At 39.7% G+C, this 12,937-nt stretch overlaps 2 long non-coding RNA genes across 2 annotated transcripts; both read right to left on the bottom strand.

The window, feature by feature from the left end:
* Positions 1-2,813: 2,813 nt before the first annotated feature.
* Positions 2,814-6,142, bottom strand: LOC135290279 (uncharacterized). The gene is made up of 3 exons (XR_010353028.1): positions 5,930-6,142; positions 4,785-4,867; positions 2,814-2,915 (listed from the first exon to the last, which is right to left on the bottom strand). It is a non-coding gene; the product is annotated as an uncharacterized LOC135290279 (long non-coding RNA).
* Positions 6,143-12,089: 5,947 nt separating this feature from the next.
* On the bottom strand, positions 12,090-12,548 carry LOC135290277 (uncharacterized). Its single transcript, XR_010353019.1, has 2 exons — positions 12,316-12,548; positions 12,090-12,211 (listed from the first exon to the last, which is right to left on the bottom strand). It is a non-coding gene; the product is annotated as an uncharacterized LOC135290277 (long non-coding RNA).
* Positions 12,549-12,937: the final 389 nt, after the last annotated feature.

Here is a 12,937-nt window from a genome sequence, read left to right as displayed (position 1 = left end):
AGGAAGAGATGCTTCTTCTCAAGTCCTGCTTGAAAAAACAGATTAGGGGCACAAATTACTCTGCAAACCCAGGAGCTCATGAAGCCTCTTCCCTGTGGGTCTGGGTTCTGAGCAAGATGGTCTGGTTGAAGATGTCCCTGCTCATTGCAGGGGGATTGGACTAGAGGTCACTTGGAGGTCCATTCAAACCCAAATCATACTATGATTATACGAATTGTAACAATTTATATTCAAAATAATAATATTACCACCTATAGAAATGTTCGTATTAATTTTCTGGTCTCTCAGAAGGTGTATGGTCACATTGTGATGTTTTCCTCTGTTAGGAATTTAGGTTCCCTTATTTATCTATTTTTCATGAGTTTAATGACAAAAGATATTCCAGATGTCTCCCTATTTAATTTTTTTTTTTTTGAAATTGGGTAGTAGTTAGAACATTTTTAGGAGAAACACACAGGTCATAATGATATCCCAAGTCTGATTTCTGACAGATAAATGAAAGTAGAAAAAAGGAAAAAAGTAAATTCATTTGTAATACTCTGTCCATTAAAGTATCACAGAATGACAAAATCACAGAATTTTCACTGAATCCTTAATTTAGGATTAGAAGGGATTTGTGGAATTCATGCAGTCCTGCCCCGTGCTTGGAGCAGGTGACAAGGAACACATCCAGCTTCATTTGGAATGTCTCCAGAGGGGGAACACCACTCTCTCCCTGGGCAGCTGTTCCAGTGCTCTGCCACCCTCAGTGGAAAGAAGTTCTTCCACTTGTTGAGGTGGATCTTGTGTTTGAGTTTATATCCATTGCTCTTTGTCCTGTTGCTGAGCACCACTGAAATGAGTCTGGCACCCTCCTCTTGACACCAACCTTTGAGTCATAAAATATTTGAGATATTTTTTTGATGAGATCCCCTCTCAGTCATGTCTTCTCCAGACTAACCAGGCCTAGTTCCCCCATCTCTCCACACCAGAATTGTTCCAGGCTCCTCATCATCCTTGTGGCCTCAGCTGGGCCCTTTCCAGCAGCTCCTTGTCTTTGTGGAGACCAAATAACACCAGGGCAGAAGAGACAGGAGAATCACCTCCCTCGACCTCCACACTTTTCTGTAAGAATCCCAGGGGGCACTGCTGGCTCATGGACAACTTGTCACCCACCAAGACACCCAGGTCATTCCCAGCAGAGCTGCTCTCCAGCAGGTCAGCCCCCAGCCTTTGCTGGTCTTTGGGATTATTCCTCCCCAGATACAGGACCCTGCACCTGGCCTTGTTAAACCTCATTGGGTTTCTCTCTCTGCCCAGCTCTGCATTCTCCTGCATAACTCCCGAGTCCTGCATTCATGGCCAGTGACACTGCCAGCATTTCTCTAGCTCGTTATCACCCATTCAGCCTCTTTAATTGCTGTTATGTGATTACAAGTTCCCATAGAGACTAATGGCCATTGCCACTGGATTATTGATATTCAATTATATCTGCTCTCTGTTTATGCTCTACTCCCTTCCACTTTCTTAATTTGAGAGATGAGTCTGTGCATCAGGTTGCTGTTTTTTCTTTAGCCAATAGAACAGCAGATAAATTAAATTTCTTCCTCAATAAAGGATATATTGCTCAGGATGTATGCCAGGTTAAACTTCTGGTAAGGAAAATAAACCATTGTGAACATTGCAGTTTGACCAATATAACAGAAAATTCATGAGGAATAAACTTATTTCCATTCCACCTATTATCCCAATTATTGGCTTTGCATCTCAGAGAAAGGAAGCAGAAGGACACGTCAATTTGTAAGTCATTTGTGGAACTCATTGACAACCAGATCAAGCCTCATGTTCTTGCAATTATTGTCTCTGTAGGAAGTTAATTCCTTACAATGGAGATGAAAATACTCGTAAGAGCTGGAATCAGTCAGTCCCTCAGCTGCGAGTTATTGACTCTCAGGTGCTTGTGATGACTTGCTGTAGGTGAGATGCAAATGTCTCAGTGATACAATAATTTCAGATATGTTTCTCTAGCCCTCAAAAGTCTAAAATAGACTATTGGAGTGTGAGGGTTTAAAAGGATTTTTAAAGGTCATCTAGTCCAAATGAAATTATCAGGAATATTTTAAACTAGATCAGCTTGCTCAGAGCTTCCTCCCACCTGAACATTTCCAGGGATGGGGCACCTGCCACCTTCCAGGGCAAGAAAACTTATTTGCTCTGCTCTTCTTTGCCACAGAGACATGTATGTGAATTTGGTGATTTAACACCTATTTCCAGGACATTATCACTGTAATTCCTAGATCAAATGTTATCTCTTTGAATTCTTATCAAGTTACATCCTCTCACACATCTTTATTTTCAGTGTATTTCAGTTTATTTTCTGTTTGTCATTGTTTGTGACAGGCATGACATCGATATCACAAAGGCCAAAGGGAATAAAAGAATATATACTTGATAAAAGTATGATTTAAGATTAATTATTGCCTGATGAAGACTCAGGATAAAACACCACATAAAGGCATTACATAAAATATCATATAAAGACATTACTTGCCCAGCAGTGCACAATTGTTTTATCAGCCATGACTGAGTGAAACAGGGCAGAGAGTGGAAGTCTCATTTCAAAGGATGCTTATCCCAATGGCAGTCCTACCTCTGCTCAGATATCCTGTGAAAACCTGGAAGCTATAATGCTGCATTCCTTGGGTGAGATGAACACAGGACTTTTGTGAGTGGTAGCTGGTGTTGTCATGGGGTATGGGTTCAAGGAGAGGAGAAATACTCATGGATATGACAACCTCCATCACATTCATTCATTTATTTATCTATATATGTACTAACTTGCTGAGCTTCTGTTTGTAAACAGAAACACCAAAATATCACAAATATCTTCTGCTGTCAGTTGTGGTTTTCAGTGGCAGCTGCAACAGATATTTTTGCTGAAAAAAAAAAAATCAAATCTTAGTACTCTAGGCAAAGGAAAATTTCTTTAGCAATCAAGAAGTGATTGCACTCCATGATTGTTTCTACTGGCAAATGACAGTGATTAATGCTATGCCAGTGCTTCTCAAAATTTTGGAAGTAGAAGCCTCTTTCATTCATCTGTATCTGTGGAGCATTTTTCTCAGATGCAGCTCAGTTTCTGCAAGACTCAGAATGAAATTATAACTGACTTCAGCAAGTATTGACACTCATTCCCTCCCACAAGGAACAGAGCTGCTGCCAGGAAGGAAAAGTGGCATAAAATTGGTCAGGCAATAATCACAGCCTACACTTGCTCCTCTCTCACATCTGGTTCCTGGAGAAACTGAGAAGTTGTTGACTGCTGTTTGTGATGCTTTAGCCTCCCTTTGAACTCCTTGGTCATGGCTTGAGATGTGGGATGAAGGAAAGGCAGTGCCACTGCCATATTTTCATCTTAATTTGAAAAACGCCAGTCTTGGATTGCAGTTGTTTCTGTTTCCAAAAAAGGTTCAGGTAAATTTGAACAGAAGAACCAGAACACCTTAAAAATTTTGAACCCGCTTGTCTCCTTCTTCTGATGACACTCTGAAAAACCTTTACAGATCAGTTAAGGGCAAAGGAAGAAATCTCACAAAGGGCTTCACTGCCTTTAGATTACTCAATTCTCTCTGAAAAGCAAGAACAGATGTTCTTAGAACTGGCACTTTAAACTTTTATCCAGCTCATTTCCCTGCACTGATGGTCTGGTCTCCCTGGGATGGGTTCTGGTTGCATTCAGACTCCCAAGTTCAAAAGCAAGGAAGTGATCTTTAGCTTGTACCAAAGCCATATCAAGGCATGTGAGGATATGGAAAAGGTGTTGTGGTAACAGTTCAGCAAACACTTGGATCCACTGACATCCATGAGGTTAAGGAATGCTTAATCTGGGTTTAAACTGCAGCCAGTGTGAGCAAAATATCCTTCTGGTCCTTAAGAAAACAAAAAAGAAACTTCTCATGACTCCAATATACACTGAAAAAGAAAGCTTTAACCATTTACTTCTAATATGTCCTAACACATTTTTTTCTGATTTAACTTCAGCTCTGAGAAGGACAAGGACTAGATAAAGTCATCATTTGCATAAATGTTAAATTGTGGGGGGGAAAAATGATGGTGCTATCACCTTCCCTAATTTGGCTATTATCGCTGAGAATTTTGTGCAAATGATGTATTTATATGCAGCTCATAAATGACTCTGCTAATTCCAGCCACTCAATGTGTCCTACATATGCTCCTTATGGTGTCTGTGGGCGAGGCAGATAAACAGTCGAGTTTCTGGGAGTGGAGCGTCAGGATCAGCATTTTGCTAAAAAATTGCTTTTTCAAGGGGTATGAATTTGCCTGTTTATTCCAGTGCAGCAGCAAAGGGACTGAACATTTCACTGTTCTTGGATGGGGTCATAAAAGCTGGTTTGCATCTCATTTAAATGTTGCACATATTCTTGATAAAATTATTTTTTACAAGACATAAAATTGTTGCATGGTTAGTTGCTAGTCAAAGAAATTATACCTTTTATAAGTATACTTGTAAAGGGATGTTTAAAACATTTAAATATGACTGCTATTTCAATCATGCTATTAATAGCATTTAATAATTTTGTTATTCCCAATGCTAAACAACCTTCAACAAATGACTTCCTGAAAGAGATTTTATTTATTTATATTTAAACTAGAGATGCAGTGAATTCAAGACATGAATTAGTTCAAGCCCATCTTAAATTTTCAGTGCGACTTATAAATTACTCAGTCTCTCATAATGTCAGTTTTATAATCTGTAAAATGAGAAAGAAGCTGTTTATTTTTACCCAATTCCTGTTCTTGGCATGTTTTACTTGAAGCACTGTAGTCATAGTCCAGGAAAGGGGACTTTTGTTTGGATAGGAAAAGCCTTTTTATGACAAAAAAAAAAAAAATCACCTAATTAGATTATTGCAAATGCCAAATAAACTTTCTATTTGCAACAGAATTAAGATAAATTTTATTTTCTGTATCAATTTTGAAAAGTAGCATTTTTCTTGTCTCTTTTCCATGTTCCAGTTCTTGGACATAGAATTCATTTCATTCCCTGAAGCATTTTCCCTGTTTTACAATAGAACTGGAATGACATATTGCATAGTTAATTCAAGAATGCTATGAAGTGTTGTACAGTCACAGCATGTTTCCCTTTTTAACTTCTCTGTTCAGAATCTAATCATCTTAGAAAAGTAGAATTTATATTTGATGAATTATTTTTCTCTTGGTGACATGTGACATCTCCCAAGTTTCCAGGTTATCTTCTCAAAAGTTGTACCACTTAAAAAATGACCATAAGAATCTTGCCCAAATTATTTTTCTTATGCCCCAGCTGTCTCACCACCATTCTTGTCTGATGGTGGAATTACCAAAACTCAACAAACCACTCACAGATTATGGACAAGAAACATGGATACCATTAAAATATTTGTAAGAATGATAATTAAAGAAATACTAAAATCTTCATAATATATTTTTGAATAGTATATCACAAAGTCACAGAATGGTTTGGGTTGGAAGGGAATCTTAAAGATCATCTTGTTCCACCCCCCTGCCATGGGCAGAGACACCTTCCACTATCCCAGGTTGCTCCAAGCCCCATCCAACCTGGCCTTGGACACTTCCAGGGACGGGGCAGCCACAGCTTCTCTGGGAAACCTGTGCCAGGGTCTTACCATGCTCACAGGAAACATTTTTTTCCCATGTTTCTATGATGCAGTGCTTTCTTGTATCTGTTTTAATCCTTTAGCATATATAGATCTAAATTTCCACAGATACACATATTTAAATATTTATAACTGTTATGAACTAAAATATGATGGAACTATGCAGTGAATGCATGACAGCTTGTCTGTAAAAGAAGTGTTTTCACAGTGCAAATTTTCTTTTCCAAACAACCTATAACAAGATTCTTAATGATCAAAATTATGTAGCTTACAGTCTCTCTATTGGACTTTCCAAAAAGAGAATCATCAAAAACAACACTGCAATTTTGAATAGAATAATATTCAGTGCCACAAAGAAGACACCAAACTGTAGATCTTCTCTGTGATTCCTCATTCATGCTTCAGAAGTGTTCAGGTATCTTTAAGTCCTGGTTTGTTGAGATTTAAAATGCGACTTGGAGTTTTTCTTTCAGCAACTTGTGACACAGAACCTGCTTCCATAGTTTGTGTTCTGCATCTCATAAAACAGATGAACAAGGCCAGCCTAGACAAACTTCAGCAGGTAACACAGCAATCATTTCCTTCCAACAAATAATGATGAATAACAACTCACAGAGTTATAGAGGTGAATGTTCCTAAGCTGGTCTGTGCTTGAAAATTTTCTGATTAGGGAATGTCCACCCTTTTTAGCTTGAGATAATTCCTCCTTGGGCATTATCAGTGCTCTTACCCAGGTGTTACTGGGAAGCACTTCTAGAGCAGATCTCAGGGCTGGCTAACAGGGACTTTGGGGTGCTCTTTGAATTGGTTTTAAGACAGTGTGGATTGAGGGAGTCTGCACAGACATGGTCTCTGGTACTAGATGGAACTACTGCTCCAGTGTCCTTGTTGCTTGCAATAAAACACAAGACCTTTCCAAACAGTGTTAAAATGATGATATAAAATAAAATGTTTAATTGAAATCTTCCAAAGTGCATAATATGGCAGTATGCAGAAGTGATATTGTATTTCTGAAATTTTTATAAGGTTAGGTGATTAGTATATCTATCAAATATTGTCCAATTAGGAGAGCAGTTGGTTAGGTAATTTCCCTCCAGGGTTCTGCCCCACTGGAGCCCCCTTCACCCCCAACTTTTATTCCTACACTTTATTGTGTCTACAATGTATGGTGCAAAGCAAAATGTCCTTGCTAGACTAAAAGCAAGACTAGACAGAATTCAAGACTGTATTAGTAAGGGTTTGATAAACTATGGTAGAGGGCAGGAAAAGTACTAGAAGTTTTAACTATGTATTAACAGCCTACAAAAATACAAATAAATGAAAAATATATAAAAAAGGTAAAAATCCTTAGGCTTAATCCTCTTCCTAGAAATTTCCCTGGCTTCAGGCAAAGCCTCTGGATAGAGAATGCAGTAGCCCAAGTCTCACTGCTGGGAGATTTGGCATCAGAGGCAGTGGTGGCTTCACATGTGAGAGAGGCACCCCAGCATAAACACTGAGTTGCCAAGTGAAAGAGCTATAAGAGGAGGTGGGCAGACTGTAATTTAGCTTTCAGCATGATTTTGGATCAGAAAACCTCAGATCAGAGGTCTTTCCCACTCTCTGTTATCCTTTATTATCCCATATGTTGTGCTTCCCTGTCTTCCTGGTGAACCTTGCCAGGGATTTGTTGTCTTTCCGTCTGCAGTTGGATTTAATTACAAGCAAAAGGTGGCAAGTCAGAAACAATATGCTGAGCTAATAAATTTCCTGTGCAAGAATCGTGTTGCCTATTAGGAAAGCTCTAAGAACACCAAGGAGGGGCATAGGTTAAGAGAGAGGAAACATTTCACACTGTCATCATCTGCAAAGTTATTACGCTCCTGAATAGCTACACATGACAGGCTGAAATATTTGGAAGATTCATGGTTAATGTCTGGATATTCATTTACACATGTCCTAAGTTCCCAGTTCCCTCTTAAATTGAGGCTATGCAGACATATTTGAAATTTCTTTTATCTAATTTTTTCTTATAATTTGTTTATTTGATTTAGCTGCTTAGCAGCACACAGACAAATATATACACACAGATTAATATACTACCAAAAGTCTCTTTTAATCTGAATTTTAAAGCTATTGAGCTGATCCACACAGCTTGGTACTTAAGGACCAGTTCCTCATACAAATTCACCAGCTGTACTTCAAAGAAACTTGTAAGGTTAAAGAGGAAATACTATCTTTGCTGTCACAGAGAGAAGAAAATGCCTCTGACTAATTTTCCTGACTGAAAAGTATTTGTTCCCTGATGTTATTATTAAGTCTGGTAAAACATATATTTATCAAAGTTTAAACCAACAGAAGGAGAAGAAATCAGCAGGAATCCTGTTTAACCTCATTTATCGGCGCTCTCAACAGAGGTCTTAAGCATATTGAGCAGTAATGAATTATTTAAGATAGCACTAGATATTAAATGCTTTGAATTGTGGGCAAACAGCCAAATAGATGCATTTCAGATTTTTTCCTCTTCTAATAGGAGCTCCCAGGACATTTTAGCTAATAAATTACCATTTTCTCACAGAATAACTGTTTATGTGATGTGGAATCCATCTCTGAAGCTGAAAATGGGCATTCCAGGAAAGAAACAGGTACCCTGTAGTGGAGAAACAGGGCTGGAAGACGTGTAGAAGCACAGATTGCTTCAGATGTGCCCAAATGTACTACATATTTTAGTCACTGGTTGAATCTTTCTGCTCCTGGAGATGGTAGGGGTAGTGACAAAATGGAGTTTGCATGAGCAGGAAGATATCAAGGTATTAACAGCCCAACAAGGACAAAACCCCCAAAAATTAGAGTTGTAACCATTGTAACCTGTAATCCACAACTGAACTGGTTTGGAGCCCCATCACTTAGCTGAAGCTTTTATTCTGGGTTTTGCTTTTCTGGAACCAAGCCTTGGGACTGAAACTGCTCTCTAGGCACTGTCAGACAGAAGGATCTGCGGTTGGTCATAAAGTATTTCTGTCTAAATCTAAGAAATAATATGGCTCAAACCCTCTCTGGATGAACATATCCAATAAGTAGAGAGAATTAAATCGCCCTCATCTCTACAGTTTTGCAAAAAATAAATTGTCCCTTCACTTCTTATTTCTGCCCTCAAAAACTGCAGACAGGACTGGAGAAAACAGATCAGAAATATACTCAAGGTCCAGTATAAAACATGTGAGAAAACAAGATCAGCTTAGATTAAAAAAAAAAAAATAGAGGAAGCAAATCCAAAACCAGTCACTGCCTGGTAGAAGTCAAACCTCAAAGGCAAGACATGATACAATGGAAAACATTTTGAGGAATTAAGGTGGTCTTGTATGCAATCATCACTGGCTATAAGTTGCTTAGGGGAAATCCTGATTCTGAAACATTTTTGTAATGAAAAGTGACTGAGAAGTTTGACTTTATGATTTTTATTCCAGTGTTTGAATGCTTAGTACTGCATGACCTCACAGGAAAAAAGAATCTTCACATCAGAGGCAAATCAAAGGAAGAGTTATTTTGATTTAAAGCATTGATTGGTTTGGGTAGCTGCTGGCTTACTGATGACTTCAAGGTCTGGGAATTATGATATGGATACCTGAAGGATATGAATACCAGTCTAGGAAATAAGTTAAACCAATAAGTAATTAATGGTTCTCATTATAAGATGTATTACAACAGAAATAACGAGAAAATTCAACTATGTCCCAAAGCTCATTTCCCTTAAGGAAGGGATTACTTTACTGTGGATTGGACAGGAAGGTCCAGAAGTCATTACTAGGTCTGCTAAATCCAAAATGGATTAAGCTTCCACGAGTGTTCTGTACAAGAGTGCTCTTACCACAGTTTGGATCCTGGCGTTCAGTTTGACTCCTGAAAACCTCACAACAAAAATTCCATTGATTTGGAAAGTGTAAGAGCCTGAATGAGAGATGCGGAACTCCAGGTGGCTCTTCCAAAATGCAGTTTATTACATCCAAGATGTTAGAGCAGTCCAGGGTCGTGGGCGACAGAGCCTGTGCCTACAGCTGTCAGCTGCAGCTGCAGGCAGGCCTGGAGACCCTTAGTTTAGGTTACAAATGCATTATATACTTTTCTTTGCTGAGCATCTTAATACAGTAGAACCAATCTATACCTTAACTTTTATCTATAGCCTATCATAACTACTACAATTACCATATTCATGTTAGTATTCTCCAATCACTAAAGGTTAGTACATTACACTTTAAGCTAGAGGTTGTTTTTCAGTTTTCTTGCAGTGGAAAATTCTGAGACCTTTTTTCTACTTGCAACATTTGCTAACTTGTTTGCCTGTGCTAACTTTCTGCTTGGTAAAAACATCCTTTGTTCTGAGACATAAAAACCCCCTTCTAACTAACATACCCTTTGCCTCCTTGGTTATCCAGTAAGACTGGCTCAGCAATTCTTTTCTTCTCTATCAAAACTTGCTTCCATCTCTATTCCTTCCTCAGCTTCTACATTCAAAAATCTTTCTGCTAATCTTGTCAAACTTTCATTCTTCCCAACAGAGAAGACCACAATAGATCAGATTTTTTTTCCCTCACTTCTGTTTGATGTCACATAGGCATTTTGATTGTTTTTCACACAATTAAAGGCAAAGTGCAAGAATGGATGCTTGTGCATGGAGTGCTTGTTCTCCCAGTCGAGCTTGCCCCGGAGTCTCAGAGCAGCAATAGCTGTCAGACTGGCACTTACATTAAGTACCATGTTGACATTAAAGGGATTGGGAAAAGTGCCCTAAAGAGTATTCCCCTCCCAACCCTGCTCCCAGCAGAAGGTAACATTTACTCCTCAGCCTGGGATAAATTACCATATTAATTATTCAAAATACTTAATGCCATCAAACAGAAATGAATTTACCAGATGCAGTCAAGAGCCAGAACAAGAAATCAATGGAGTTTAAAGGCCTCGGCTCTCAATGAATCATTAACTGGGTGCTCTCCTGAAGTGTGGGGAGTGGAGAGGCTGTGAATTGCCTCAGGAGGGAGGAGAGGAGGTCAGGCCAAATTGCAGCTCCAACCAAGAGTGAATTCTCCCTTCTGCCAAACTACGTATCTATGATAATGTCAGCACTTAAGGGAATATTTGAGAGTGTGATGGACTCACAAAGAGCTCTGAGAGCAGGATGCAGCTGTGCAAACCAGCTGTGCTTTGAACCGGGGGAGTAAATCTACCCTGCTCTGGTAATCACACCAGTACAGGTAATGCTTTTTTAGGTTGGAACATGCTGCCCCACAAAACTCTGTTGGTCGGGGAGTGTGCATCCTAATACCTGGACAAATCTGCACAATGAAAAACCAGGGTAATTTTTCAGATTGATTTTACAGTGGTAATGTTACAGGACAGAGCTCAGCCTCTGTTCTTCCTCTTTTACTGGTTACCTCCCCCATACTCACTGTGGTACAGAAATCAAATGTTTCTTCACATCCTTTTTTTTGACATTTCCTAGCTGTGTCACAGCAGCATGGGGCAGTTTCTGTCTCCTGGTTTAGTGGTGAGTAGTTTTGGGTCTCCTTGCATGCAAAAGCTGTAGTGGCTGTACTCTCTCAGTTGTGGCTTATTCCCACAGAAGCAATGTGGTGAAAAAGTTTTAGAAATACAAAATGAAATTTGCAATACAAATCCATTGGAAGCATATCTACACAAGAATATCTTTTGTTTTCAGTACTCTGGGGATAGATGACTCTCTAGCTGTGTGTTTAACACATTTTGCTTTATTTAGCCTTCCTTTTGTCTTTGAGAGCCAATGCAGTTAATTCTGGGCAGACATTAGGAACAATTCAGTTGTAGGGAGCTGCAGGGAAAATTCAGCTTCTGGCCTTCCCTATCCCAGTGCTCTCCCAGTGAAATCCCTCTCAGAGGCTACTTTGGCTTTTTGCATTGCAAGACCTGTGAATTCCATATTTTGGGACTGACACTGGCTGTGCCTGTTGTTGGCAGAGGGGACTGCAGGGCAGCCAGGGAGAAGAAACTGGATTTCCCCTGTGTCAGGCACAGGTTTCAGCCTTTATCTTGATCTTTTCCCACCTGTTGAGTGGGAGTGAGAGAACAGTGAGCTGCAGGGCTAAGGTGAGTTAAACCTTCCTCTCCTCCTCCTCCTCTGGCTTTGGTGTTCACACTTTTTCCTCAAACTTTTTCATGCAGTGGTTTTGCCTTCCCAGCCTAATAAAGTCAGAATGAAGCAGAAGCACCACATGGGAGAGAGGACATTCCCAAGAAAATGAGTGGTGCTAAGCTGGTGGGATGGTGGAAGTACACACACACAACCTTCTAGCTCTTCTCGCACTGATTTTAGGGCTTAAAAGCATTTTGTCTAGTGGGTGTCTTCAACCTTTTCTGTGAAGGAGGAATGACAACCCCTCGTCTAAGGAGACAAGGTGCAAACTCCAAAATGAGTTCTCCCTCTTGGATGACTCCTGTCTGATGCTCATTTATTGCCTGTCACCAAGTCCTGTTTCATTACTTCTCTTTCTGATCTTCCTCAGCTTTCTGCTTCCAGTCCTCTTTTACTCTTGCTTGTCTTCTCACTGTTGAAAATAACAACTCATTTTAATATGAGCCGAGGGAAAGGGGAAAAATTAAGCAGAAGAAACAAAAGTCTGTGAGATTTTAAAGCCATGCTGTCACTGACTTGCTGTGAAGTGCATCAGCTGTTCGTAAATGCATCAAGAATGCATTCCTTTGGGATCAGCTATGGGAGTGCAGTGTCTGTGAAATAGTTTAAATGGTTTAAAACTAGAGAACATCCAGAGATCAGGACTGGAGCAAACCATCAGACTAAATCCCAGTCTTTCTGTCCTGTAAAATAGTGAGTATGAAATTTAAAAAGCCTTAGCCAGGAAGGTAAATATGGCAGGATGAGCTGGAATTGTGTAGTGATATTGGAGATAAAGCAGCCATGGAATTTGCATAGAATCATAGAATTATAGAATGGTTTGGATTGGAAGGGACCTTAGAAATGGTCTTGTGCCAACCCCCTGCCATGGGCAGGAACATCTTCCACTAGACCAGACTGCTCAGAGCCCATCCAGTCTGGCCTGAAGCACTTCCAGGGATTTTCTAGGTTCATAATTGCGTGTGAGTTTCTGGAGAGCTTTCCTTGGGCTCTCCGAACTTGTTGATGGTGGGTAGTTCTGTTAAAACCAAATTAATCCTTTTGCTGTGCCCCTTGCACACACTGTGCACACTGAACCTGTGTTATGTATTGTGTGTTTGGGGACAATTCATCCCTTCCAGCCTTTCAAGGTGTCCTG

The sequence above is a fragment of the Passer domesticus genome, chromosome 1, assembly GCF_036417665.1.
Source record: "Passer domesticus isolate bPasDom1 chromosome 1, bPasDom1.hap1, whole genome shotgun sequence".
NCBI lineage: Eukaryota > Metazoa > Chordata > Aves > Passeriformes > Passeridae > Passer > Passer domesticus.
The sequence above is the reverse complement of the archived record's forward strand: the minus strand, read 5'-3'. Positions and strand labels throughout refer to the sequence as shown.